The following is a 12556-nucleotide window of genomic DNA, read 5'->3' on the forward strand; positions in this document are numbered from 1 at the left end:
ACACCTCCGTTTCGATGAAGCCAAATCTGCCGTGTGTTATAATCCCAAAAGTCTCCTCGGCGGTCTGGCCGAAACAGAGAAAAAGATGGATATGGAAAACAGAGGGGGTAGAGGCCGGGCCGGGTCGGCCCACGGGCCACGGCATAGCAATTTAGTACGACGTGCCAGTACAGCCGGAATGAATGCCACTCTGGGCGAGGCAGATGCGTGTAGTGTAGGGGTTGCCCCTGCGTGCCTGCCTGCTTCAGTGGTTCGTCTGACGTCGAAGACCAGCAAGCAACTCTCGCAATAGATTTTGATGGGCGGCCGGGGGCGTGTAGCATGGAGCCATGGATAGGCGCGAGTCCGTGGTGTGGTGTGGTGTCTAGAATTCTAGATAGTACTCCGTACGTCGGAGGGAGAAGATGAAGATGGACGCCATCGTTTTCCTGCCTGCTGTGCCCCAGCCCAACACAGACGACAATTATTGGAGGGGCGGCAGGCGGAGGAGGCAGCTATAGCGCAAGCGCACCATAGATGCGCAGCACGCCATGGACGGCCCAGCGAATAGGCCGATTTATGGCGCACTGGTGGCGTCCAAAAGGGGGAATTTAATTGCGGCATCCCCGTCGTGTCCCCGTCTCAACTAGTAGTAGACTAGACATATTTTTATTAATTAATAAATTAATAATGATATGTTTCTGAAATCAAATACGTGCACGTGTAATCTAGTCACTGACAAGCTGATAAGCACTACATGAGTCATGACTTTATAGAGAAAACAAATTGCAACATAAAGTGACACCAGAACCGTTTCGCTACTACTGGTCAACCTACTTCATGTTTGTTGAGGAGAAGGCATCTCGCCTAAGAACTATTAGCGTGTTTGGTTTTAGAAATAAGTAGGTCTGGGAATGGGCTTTACAAACTCACAAGTTGAAAGGGTCTCTAAACTCACGGTCTAACAAATTTAAGTTTTTTTTTTCCTCACTGATTAGAGCCGAGTTAGATCAGGTCATTTCACTAAAGGCCTTGGGCCACAACCATTTCCGAAATGCCCACCCTCACAAGCCCCTAGCCCACACACTCCAAGAAACTTCTTGAACAATGAACAACAATACCTCATTGTCGAAGTCGCCATAGTTGTTGGTAGTCTATCTCACTAAGGCTTTGTTTGGGTAAAGAGGAACCGAAGAGGATTGAGATGTATTGAAAGGATTGAAAGTGAAATTAGTTCATGTTACACTTCAATACACCCCATACCACCTCAATCCACTCCAATAAGAGATAACCCAAACAAGCTCTAAGGATATGTTCGTTTGTCCTACAATCCATATAGGTTGGGTATGATTAAATGGGTTTTAAATCCTAATAAATCGAAATTCTTTATATCCTTTTCTAATCTCATCTAATCCACTACACGACAATAACGGAGCAAGATCTGAAATTCTGAATCAGCAGCTACCGTATTGCTGCAACACCTCGAATCACCGTGCGTGGCTCTGCAAATACCGATGAAAGGTCTGAACGACCAGACCACCGGCACCTGCTACTTGTGTTTTCCCCAAGACTACCTGGATATGCCGTCGTTACAAGACATGGTTTTCCCCAAGACTACCTGGATATGCCGTTACCTAGCTAACAGTAACAGCAACACCGTACCATTCTCGTCTACTACAGAGAACGCAAAAATGGTTGCTGATCGTAAAGTTGGCACAGGGCGCCTAGATATTGCATCAAACGAAGGACCACCAGTTGACGAAACAGAAGGCTAGGCAGTGAACGTTGCCGTCCTCATCGAGAACTTCCCACGCAGCAGCTTGCTCATACGAAACAGAAGGCTAGGGCAATCAGAGTTGTTTCTAACATGTCAATTCCCATCTGGCTGCCAAAAGCAAACGTAGTTTTTCTTTCCCTAAGCGAATATAGGACAGAAACATGTGAGCCAAGAAAAGTCATGTTTGTTTTGCCATGTCAAGTTAGCTATATAGTTTCTTCTGCAGAATCAGATGGGAATCAGATTATATCCTCAGAAAGGACCAGCCAGTTTTGAACTCTTGATAAACATGAGCGACAGAGAAACGATTAGCTTGAAAGAGCAGCACAAGATAGGTCCTGATGATCCCAGAACATTCTCAATAGTGATTCCCCAGCTTGATCCAAGTCACTGACCAAATCCAACCCCAAATGATACCCGCAAGCATGAAGAATGCTCATTACCATCGTAAGAGTCCATCGTTATCTCCCTACAACAATAATTTTTTTTGGATAGGAACGGAGCAAAAGTGGACCAATGTTTCTTCTTAATATAAATAAAACAGTATTCAGCTTCAGGGAAGCCAGAAATTATCTTCTGCCCAGTATTCAAAGCCAGACTGGGAGGGAGAAATAGCCATTGATACTCTTTGAACAGCAGAGACGATGCTTCGAACATATTGACGGGCCATAGCTGCATGCAACAGTATCTTGGAGATGTATTTCATAGGGAAATTGAAAGGCAATTGTCAGCACAGATCGCAGGTTGCAAACATCCTGAGATCCATATCCATCCACTGACGCTCGTTGTGTGGTTGCACCAACTTCAAGGCTAGAGGCCAAATCTAACGTTCGTTCTTCCAGAGGGTAGTCCATCCTGTGGAAGAGAAAGATGTTTAAAAGCTAAGTATGCGAAAAAAGAAAACATACTGACATAACAAGGTAGTGAAAAAATAGTGTGGTTTAAATGCACATAACAGACATGTAAAAATGTATTACTTGTGGTGGCAAGAAAAAACGAAGCATGGCTACAGTAGCGATGCAAGTAAATGAGCACCGAAAGGAAATGAGCACAAACTTTATCTCAAACAGATAAAACAAGAAACACTCAACTGTTTTTATGTCCAACGGGATAACACGGAAGCCTGAAGATATCAATGGAGCATCATCAGGGAAAAACTCATCGATTCGTGCAAAGACAAGCTGGAAGCAGGATCCCATGGATTTCTCGTCTTCCAGTCTGTTGACACTTTTTCGGAGCGCCAAATACTCAAGAAGAACCGGCGGCGGTGCTCTCTGGTCAGGCGCGGACGGTCCGCGGCCTGGGGCCGGACGGTCCGCGACCTGGCGCAGGGGCTAGGGTTTCCTGCCTGACGGCCGGACGGTCCGCGCCCTGGGGCCGGACGGTCCGCGCGTGTGCAGGGGCGGCGGAAGATCGCCGGCGGCGCCTGGATCTCGCTCCCGGGAGGGACCCCGTCGGGGAGGAGAGATCCTAGGGGTTGTCTAGGCTCGGGCCGGCCGACCTAGACTCCTCTAATCGGCGTAGAGTCGAAGAGAGGCGAAGAATTTGGGGATTGAGAGGCTAAACTAGAACTAGACTAGAACTACTCCTAATTGTACTGGAAATAAATGCGAATAGAAGTTGTATTGATTCGATTGTTGATTACAAATCGGCCGTATACCTCTCTATTTATAGAGGAGGGGGGCTGGACCCTTTACAAACTAATTTCCGAGCTTATCCCCTGATTTTAGCTAACAACCGTAGCACAAAACTCGGAACCCTAATCTGTTCTGCGCACGCGCGGACCGTCCGGCCCACAGGCGCGGACTGTCCGGACCGCGGACCGTCCGGCCTCAGGGCCGGACCGTCCGCACGCTCAATTTGGTGCTCAACATATGCCCCCCCTGCCTTTTGGTGGAGCTGAGCGAACCAAAAGCAACTAACTCGATGTTATCACATCGGTTTTCTTAGGCATCTTGCCACTTACTAGGATGGTACGCAGTGGCCTTGGTCTCGATGGTTGACTCAACGGACGTGATCCCTTTAGATTTGATCGAACTGTCAGTCCCAACATCGCCGAGCGTAATACTGGTACTGACCAATTCGTCACCTTGCCTTCCTAATTCTCTAAGTGTTCTGGCGTAGCTCCGTAGTCGACCAGGTCTTCTCCTTGCAGGTCGTCTTCCTCCACGGGCGTCAGTACGTCGTCGGAGGTGTCTTGGTGTAGTGCGGATGGTTCGGCCTCAGGGGTCGGATGGTCCGCGTCCTGTACAGATGATCCGGCCTTTATAGCCGGACAGTCTACCATACCTGTAGAGAGATGCACAGTTGTCGTTTTATTTACTATCTTTGTGGCCGTTTGACTTTTCTCAACGGCCTTTGGTCTCCATCTCTTTTGTGGTGGCGGATACTGCGGATGCGTGTCATTGAATATTCTTTCTGCCTCTTTTTCCTGATTCTCCTTTGCTCTGAGGCGCTGTAATTTTCGCTTTTGCGATCGTGTCAGTCCCGATGGGCACCATCGGGGCATAGAGTATTTTGGATCAGCTATTTTATTGACAGTCGCACTTTCTTTTTTGTTTGTGTTGGCCGATTCACCAAAAATCATCGGCCCTTCGTTATTTTGTTGTACGACGACATCTGTCGTTCCTATTTTAATGACATCTCCCTTTTTTGTACTGTTGGAGGTTGTAGCTGTATGCCCCCTGCCGGATTAGTCAGCCTTTGGGGCCGAGTTGTTCGGCAATCTTGCTGGGCCTGTGCTCGTGGACCAGATTGAGGGGTTCTCAATCGGTCTTGTACTGGAGGTGTCAACTTATTGAATACAGATGTTTGGGGTGCCCCCCAAGCGGGGTACTGTGGTATCCCAAATGGGTATGGTGGCATGCCCCACATTTGATTTGGGACATATGGTGAAGGTATGTATGTGTATGGATATGGCATAGTGATAGTCGCCTAGAGGGGGGGTGAATAGGGCGAAACTGAAATTTACAAATATAAACACAACTACAAGCCGGGTTAGCGTTAGTAATAAGAAAACGAGTCCGCGAGAGAGGGCGCAAAACAAATCGCAAGCAAATAGAGAGTGTGACACGCGGATTTGTTTTACCGAGGTTCGGTTCTTGCAAACCTACTCCCCGTTGAGGAGGCCACAAAGGCCGGGTCTCTTTCAACCCTTCCCTCTCTCAAACGGTCCCTCGGATCGAGTGAGCTTTTCTTCTTCTCAATCAAACGGGAACAAAACTTCCCCGCAAGGGCCACCACACAATTGGTGCCTCTTGCCTTGGTTACAATTGAGTTTTGATCACAAGAACAAGTGAGAAAGAAAGAAAGCAATCCAAGCGCAAGAGCTCAAAAGAACACGGCAAATCTCTCTCTCTAATCACAAAAGGCTTGAGTGGAATTGGAGAGGATTTGATCTCTTTGGTGTGTCTAGAATTGAATGCTAGAGCTCTTGTAGTAGTTGGGAAGTGGAAAACTTGGATGCAATGAATGGTGGAGTGGTTGGGGTATTTATATCCTCAACCACCAACTTGACCGTTGGTGGGAGCTGTCTGTTCGATGGTGCACCGGACAGTCCGGTGCACACCGGACAGTCCGGTGCCCCCCGCCACGTCATCACTGCCGTTGGATTCTGACCGTTGGAGCTCCTGACTTGTGGGCCCGCCTGGATGTCCGGTGCACACCGGACAACTCCTGTTCATTGTCCGGTGCACCAGTATGGGCGCGCCTGACGACTGCGCGCGCAGAGCGCGCATTAAATGCGCCTGCAGGTGACCGTTGGCGCGGAAGTAGCCGTTGCTCCGTGGTTCACCGGACAGTCCGGTGCACACCGGACAGTCCGGTGAATTATAGCGGAGCGGCTGAATTAAATTCCCGAGGCTGGCGAGTTCCGGAGGCTGAGCTTTCTTGGAGCACCGGACACTGTCCGGTGTACACCGGACAGTCCGGTGAATTATAGCGGAGCGCCTCCAGAAATTCCCGAAGGTGGCGAGTTCGAGTTGGAGTCCTCTGGTGCACCGGACACTGTCCGGTGTACACCGGACAGTCCGGTGCTCCCAGACCAGAGGGCCTTCGGTTGCCACTTTACTCCTTTGTTGAATCCAAAACTTGGTCTTTTTATTGGTTGAGTGTGAACCTTTTATACCTGTATAATCTATACACTTGGGCAAACTAGTTAGTCCAAAGATTTGTGTTGAGCAATTCAACCACCAAAATTATATAGGAACTAGGTGTAAGCCTAATTCCCTTTCAATCTCCCCCTTTTTGGTGATTGATGCCAACACAAACCAAAGCAAATAGAGAAGTGCATAATTGAACTAGTTTGCATAATGTAAGTGTAAAGGTTGCTTGAAATTGAGCCAATATAAATACTTACAAGATATGCATGGATTGTTTCTTTGTTTTTAACATTTTGGACCACTTTAGCACCACATGTTTTGTTTTTGCAAACTCTTTTGTGAATTCTTTTCAAAGTCCTTTTGCAAATAGTCAAAGATAAATGAATAGGATTTGGCAAAGCATTTTCAAGATTTGAAATTTTCTCCCCCTATTTCAAATGCTTTTCCTTTGGCTAAACAAAACTCCCCCTAAATGAGATCCACCTCTTAGTGTTCAAGAGGGTTTTGATATACCATTTTTAAATACTACTTTCTCCCCCTTTTGAACACAATAGGATATCAATTGATAAAAATCTTGGAAACACAAAGTTTTGAAATTGGTGGTGGTGCGGTCCTTTTGCTTTGGGCTCTTACTTTCTCCCCCTTTGGCATGAATCGCCAAAAACGGAATCATTAGAGCCCTTTCAATCGTTCTTCTCCTTTGGGCATAAGTAAATGAGTTAAGATTATACCAAGGTAGAAGTGCTTTTGTTTTCTCCCCAAGAATGGAGAGATGCATGGAGTGGCGGCGAAGGATGAGTTACGGAGTGGAAGCCTTTGTCTTCGCCGAAGACTCCAATTTCCTTTCAATACACCTATGACTTGGTTTGAAATAGACTTGAAAACACATTAGTCATAGCATATGAAAGAGATATAATCAAAGGTATATAAATGCGCTATGTGTGCAATCTAGCAAAAGAAATTACGAGAATCAAGAATATTGAGCTCATGCCTAAGTTTGGTAAAAGATTGTTCATCTAGTGGCTTGGTAAAGATATCGGCTAATTGATCTTTAGTGTTAATGTAAGAAATCTCGATATCTCCCTTTTGTTGGTGATCCCTAAGAAAATGATACCGGATGGCTATGTGTTTAGTGCGGCTATGCTCGACGGGATTGTCGGCCATTTTGATTGCACTCTCATTATCACATAGCAAAGGGACTTTGGTTAATTTGTAACCGTAGTCCCGCAGGGTTTGCCTCATCCAAAGCAATTGCGCGCAACAATGGCCTGCGGCAATGTACTCGGCTTCGGCGGTGGAAAGAGCGACCGAATTTTGCTTCTTTGAAGCCCAAGACACCAAGGATCTTCCCAAGAACTGGCAAGTCCCCGATGTGCTCTTCCTATTGATTTTGCACCCCGCCCAATCGGCATCCGAATAACCAAGCAAATCAAATGTGGATCCCCGAGGGTACCAAAGCCCAAACTTAGGAGTATAAGCTAAATATCTCAAGATTCGTTTTACGGCCGTAAGGTGGGATTCCTTAGGGTCGGATTGGAATCTTGCACACATGCAAACGGAAAGCATAATATCCGGTCGAGATGCACACAAATAGAGTAAGGAACCTATCATCGACCGGTATACCTTTTGATCCACGGACTTACCTCCCGTGTCGAGGTCGAGATGCCCATTGGTTCCCATGGGTGTCTTGATGGGTTTGGCATCCTTCATCCCAAACTTAGCAAGAATGTCTTGAGCGTACTTGGTTTGGCTAATGAAGGTGCCCTCTTGGAGTTGCTTGACTTGGAATCCTAGAAAATACTTCAACTCCCCCATCATAGACATCTCGAACTTTTGTGTCATGATCCTACTAAACTCTTCACAAGTAGATTCGTTAGTAGACCCAAATATAATATCATCAACATAAATTTGGCATACAAACAAATCATTTTCAAGAGTTTTAGTAAAGAGTGTAGGATCAGCCTTTCCGACTTTGAAGCCATTAGCAATAAGGAAATCTCTAAGGCATTCATACCATGCTCTTGGGGCTTGCTTAAGCCCATAAAGCGCCTTAGAGAGCCTATAGACATGGTTAGGGTACTCACTATCTTCAAAGCCGGGAGGTTGCTCAACATAGACCTCTTCCTTGATCGGTCCATTGAGGAAAGCACTTTTCACGTCCATTTGAAAAAGCTTAAAGCCATGGTAAGTAGCATAGGCTAATAATATGTGAATTGATTCAAGCCTAGCTACGGGTGCATAGGTTTCACCGAAATCCAAACCTTCGACTTGGGAGTATCCCTTGGCCACAAGTCGAGCTTTGTTCCTTGTCACCACACCATGCTCATCTTGCTTGTTGCGGAAGACCCATTTGGTTCCTACAACATTTTGATTAGGACGTGGAACTAAATGCCATACCTCATTCCTAGTGAAGTTGTTGAGCTCCTCTTGCATCGCCACCACCCAATCCGAATCTTGAAGTGCTTCCTCTACCTTGTGTGGCTCAATAGAGGAAACAAACGAGTAATGCTCACAAAAATGTGCAACACGAGATCTAGTAGTTACCCCCTTATGAATGTCACCGAGGATGGTGTCGACGGGGTGATCTCGTTGAATTGCTTGGTGGACTCTTGGGTGTGGCGGTCTTTGTTCCTCATCCTCCTTGTCTTCATCAATTGCATCTCCCCCTTGATTAATGCCGTCATCTTGAGGTGGCTCATTTGCTTGATCTTCTCCTTTATCAACTTGAGCCTCATCCTCATTTTGAGTCGGTGGAGATGCTTGCGTGGAGGAGGATGGTTGATCTTGTGCAATTGGAGGCTCTTCGGATTCCTTCGGACATACATCCCCAATGGACATGTTCCTTAGCGCGATGCACGGAGCCTGTTCTTCACCTATCTCATCAAGATCAACTTGCTCTTCTTGAGAGCCGTTAGTCTCATCAAACACAACGTCACAAGAAACTTCAACTAGTCCAGATGACTTGTTAAAGACTCTATATGCCTTTGTGTTTGAATCATATCCTAGTAAAAAGCCTTCTACAGTCTTAGGAGCAAATTTTGATTTTCTACCTCTTTTAACAAGAATAAAGCATTTGCTACCAAAGACTCTAAAATATGAAATATTGGGCTTTTTACCGGTTAGGAGTTCGTATGATGTCTTCTTGAGGATTCGGTGTAGATACAACCGGTTGATGGCGTAGCAAGTGGTGTTGACCGCCTCGGCCCAAAACCGATCCGAAGTCTTGTACTCATCAAGCATGGTTCTTGCCATGTCCAATAGAGTTCGATTCTTCCTCTCCACTACACCATTTTGTTGTGGCGTGTAGGGAGAAGAGAACTCATGCTTGATGCCCTCCTCCTCAAGGAAACCTTCAATTTGAGAGTTCTTGAACTCCGTCCCGTTGTCGCTTCTTATTGTCTTGATCCTTAAGTCGAACTCATTTTGAGCTCGTCTCAAGAATCCCTTTAAGGTCTCTTGGGTTTGAGATTTTTCCTGTAAAAAGAATACCCAAGTGAAGCGAGAATAATCATCCACAATAACTAGACAGTACTTACTCCCGCCGATGCTTATGTAAGCGATCGGGCCGAATAGATCCATGTGTAGGAGCTCCAGTGGCCTGTCAGTTGTCATTATGTTCTTATGCGGATGATGGGCACCAACTTGCTTTCCTGCTTGACAAGCGCTACAAACCCTGTCTTTCTCAAAATGAACATTTGTTAGTCCTAAAATGTGTTCTCCCTTTAGAAGCTTATGAAGATTCTTCATTCCAACATGTGCTAGTCGGCGGTGCCAGAGCCAGCCCATGTTGGTCTTAGCAATTAAGCAAGTGTCGAGTTCAGCTCTATCAAAATCTACCAAGTATAGCTGACCCTCTAACACTCCCTTAAATGCTATTGAATCATCACTTCTTCTAAAGACAGTGACACCTACATCAGTGAATAGACAGTTGTAGCCCATTTTGCATAATTGAGATACGGAAAGCAAATTGTAATCTAAAGAATCTACAAGAAAAACATTAGAAATGGAATGGTCAGGTGATATAGCAATTTTACCAAGACCTTTGACCAAACCTTGATTTCCATCCCCGAATGTAATAGCTCGTTGGGGATCTTGGTTTTTCTCATATGAGGAGAACATCTTTTTCTCCCCTGTCATGTGGTTTGTGCACCCGCTGTCGAGTATCCAACTTGAGCCCCCGGATGCATAAACCTGCAAAACAAGTTTAGTTCTTGATTTTAGGTACCCAAATGGTTTTGGGTCCTTTGGCATTAGACACAAGAACTTTGGGTACCCAAACACAAGTCTTGGAGCCCTTGTGCTTGCCCCCAACATATTTGGCAACTATTTTGCCGGATTTGTTAGTTAAAACATAAGATGCATCAAACGTTTTAAATGAAATATCATGCTCATTTGATGCACTAGGAATTTTCTTCTTAGGCAACTTAGCACGGGTTGGTTGGCTAGAACTAGATGTCTCACTCTTATACATAAAAGCATGGTTAGAACCAGAGTGAGACTTCCTAGAATGAATTTTCCTAATCTTGCTCTCAGGATAACCGGCAGGGTATAAAATGTAACCCTCGTTATCCTGAGGCATGGGAGCCTTGCCCTTAACAAAGTTGGACAATCTTTTAGGAGGGGCACTAATTTTGACATTGTCTCCCCTTTGGAAGCCAATGCCATCCTTGATGCCCGGGCGTCTCCCATTATAAAGCATGCTACGAGCAAATTTAAATTTCTCATTCTCTAAGTTGTGCTCGGCAATTTTAGCATCTAGTTTTGCTATATGATCATTTTGTTGTTTAATTAAAGACATGTGATCATGAATAGCATTGATATCAATATCTCTACATCTAGTACAAATAGACACATGCTCAACAACAGATGTAGAGGGTTTGCAAGATTTTAATTCTACAACCTTAGCATGCAACATGTCATTTTTAGTTCTAAGGTCGGAAATTGTAACATTGCAAACATCTAGTTCTTTAACCTTAGCAATTAATTTTTCATTCTCATTTCTAAGGCTAGCAAGAGAAATGTTTAATTCTTCAATCCTAGCAAGCAAATCATCATTATTATCTCTAGGATTGGAAGTTGAAATATTGCAAACATGAGAATCAACCTTAGCTAACAAATTAGCATTTTCATTTCTAAGGTTGTCTATTGTTTCATTGCAAGTGCTTAGCTCACTAGATAATTTTTGACATTTTTCAATCTCTAGAGCATAAGCATTTTTAACCTTAACATGCTTCTTATTTTCTTTAATAAGGAATTCCTCTTGAGAGTCCAAAAGGTCATCCTTTTCATGAATAGCACTAACTAATTCATTAAGTTTTTCTTTTTGTTGCATGTTGAGGTTGGCAAAGAGAACACGCAAATTATCCTCCTCATCACTAGCATTATCATCACTAGAAGACTCATATTTAGTGGAGGAGTTAGATTTAACCTTCTTCCTTTTGCCGTCCTTTGCCATGAGGCACTTGTGGCCGACGTTGGGGAAGAGGAGTCCCTTGGTGACGACGATGTTGGCGGCGTCCTCGTCGTCGGAGGAGTCGCTTGAGCTTTCGTCGGAGTCCCACTCCCGACAAACATGGGCATCGCCGCCCTTCTTCTTGTAGTACCTCTTCTTTTCCTTCCTTCTCCCCTTTTTGTCGTCGCCCCTGTCACTATCACTTGATAATGGACATTTAGCAATAAAGTGACCAGGCTTACCACACTTGTAGCAAACCTTCTTGGAGCGGGACTTGTAGTCTTTCCCCCTCCTTTGTTTGAGGATTTGGCGGAAGCTCTTGATGACGAGCGCCATCTCCTCATTGTCAAGTTTGGAGGCGTCGATTGGTTGTCTACTTGGTGTAGACACCTCCTTCTTTTCCTCCGTTGCCTTGAATGCAACGGGTTGAGTTCCGGATGTGGTAGGTTCATCAAGCTCGTTGATCTTCCTCGAGCCTTCGATCATGCATTCAAAACTCACAAAATGCCCGATAACTTCCTCGGGGGTCATTTTTGTATATCTACGATTACCACGAATTAATTGAACTTGAGTTGGGTTAAGGAAAATGAGAGATCTTAGAATAACCTTAACCATTTCGTGGTCGTCCCATTTTACGCTCCCGAGGTTGCGCACTTGGTTTACTAGGGTCTTGAGCCGGTTGTACATGTGTTGTGGCTCTTCCCCTTTGAGAAGCCAGAACCGACCGAGCTCCCCCTCGATCGTTTCCCGCTTGGTAATCTTGGTGAGCTCGTCTCCCTCGTGCGCGGTTTTGAGCACATCCCAAACCTCCTTGGCGCTCTTCAACCCTTGAACTTTGTTATACTCCTCTCTACTTAGAGAGGCGAGGAGAATTGTTGTTGCTTGAGAGTTGAAGTGCTCGATTTGGGCCACCTCATCCTCATCATAATCCTTATCCCCTACAGACGGTACCTGTGCACCAAACTCAACAACATTCCATATACTTTTGTGGAGTGAGGTTAGATGAAATTTCATTAAATCACTCCACCTAGCATAATCTTCACCATCAAAAGTTGGCGGTTTGCCTAATGGAACGGAAAGTAATGGAGTATGTCTAGATGTACGAGAGTAGTGCAAGGGGATCTTACTAAACTTCTTACGCTCTTGGCGTTTAGAAGTTACGGAGGGCGCGTCGGAGCCGGAGGTAGATGGTGATGAAGTGTCGGTCTCGTAGTAGACCACCTTCCTCATCCTCTTTTGTTTGTCCCT

At 45.4% G+C, this 12556-nt stretch overlaps 1 pseudogene; it reads right to left on the reverse strand.

Moving 5' to 3' along the window:
* Nucleotides 1–1715: 1715 nt before the first annotated feature.
* The window catches only part of LOC103628096 (homeobox-leucine zipper protein HOX9-like), a 58029-nt pseudogene continuing 47188 nt past the window's right edge, over nt 1716–12556 (reverse strand).

This window comes from Zea mays, chromosome 5, assembly GCF_902167145.1.
Source record: "Zea mays cultivar B73 chromosome 5, Zm-B73-REFERENCE-NAM-5.0, whole genome shotgun sequence".
In the NCBI taxonomy this organism is placed as follows: Eukaryota; Viridiplantae; Streptophyta; class Magnoliopsida; order Poales; family Poaceae; genus Zea; species Zea mays.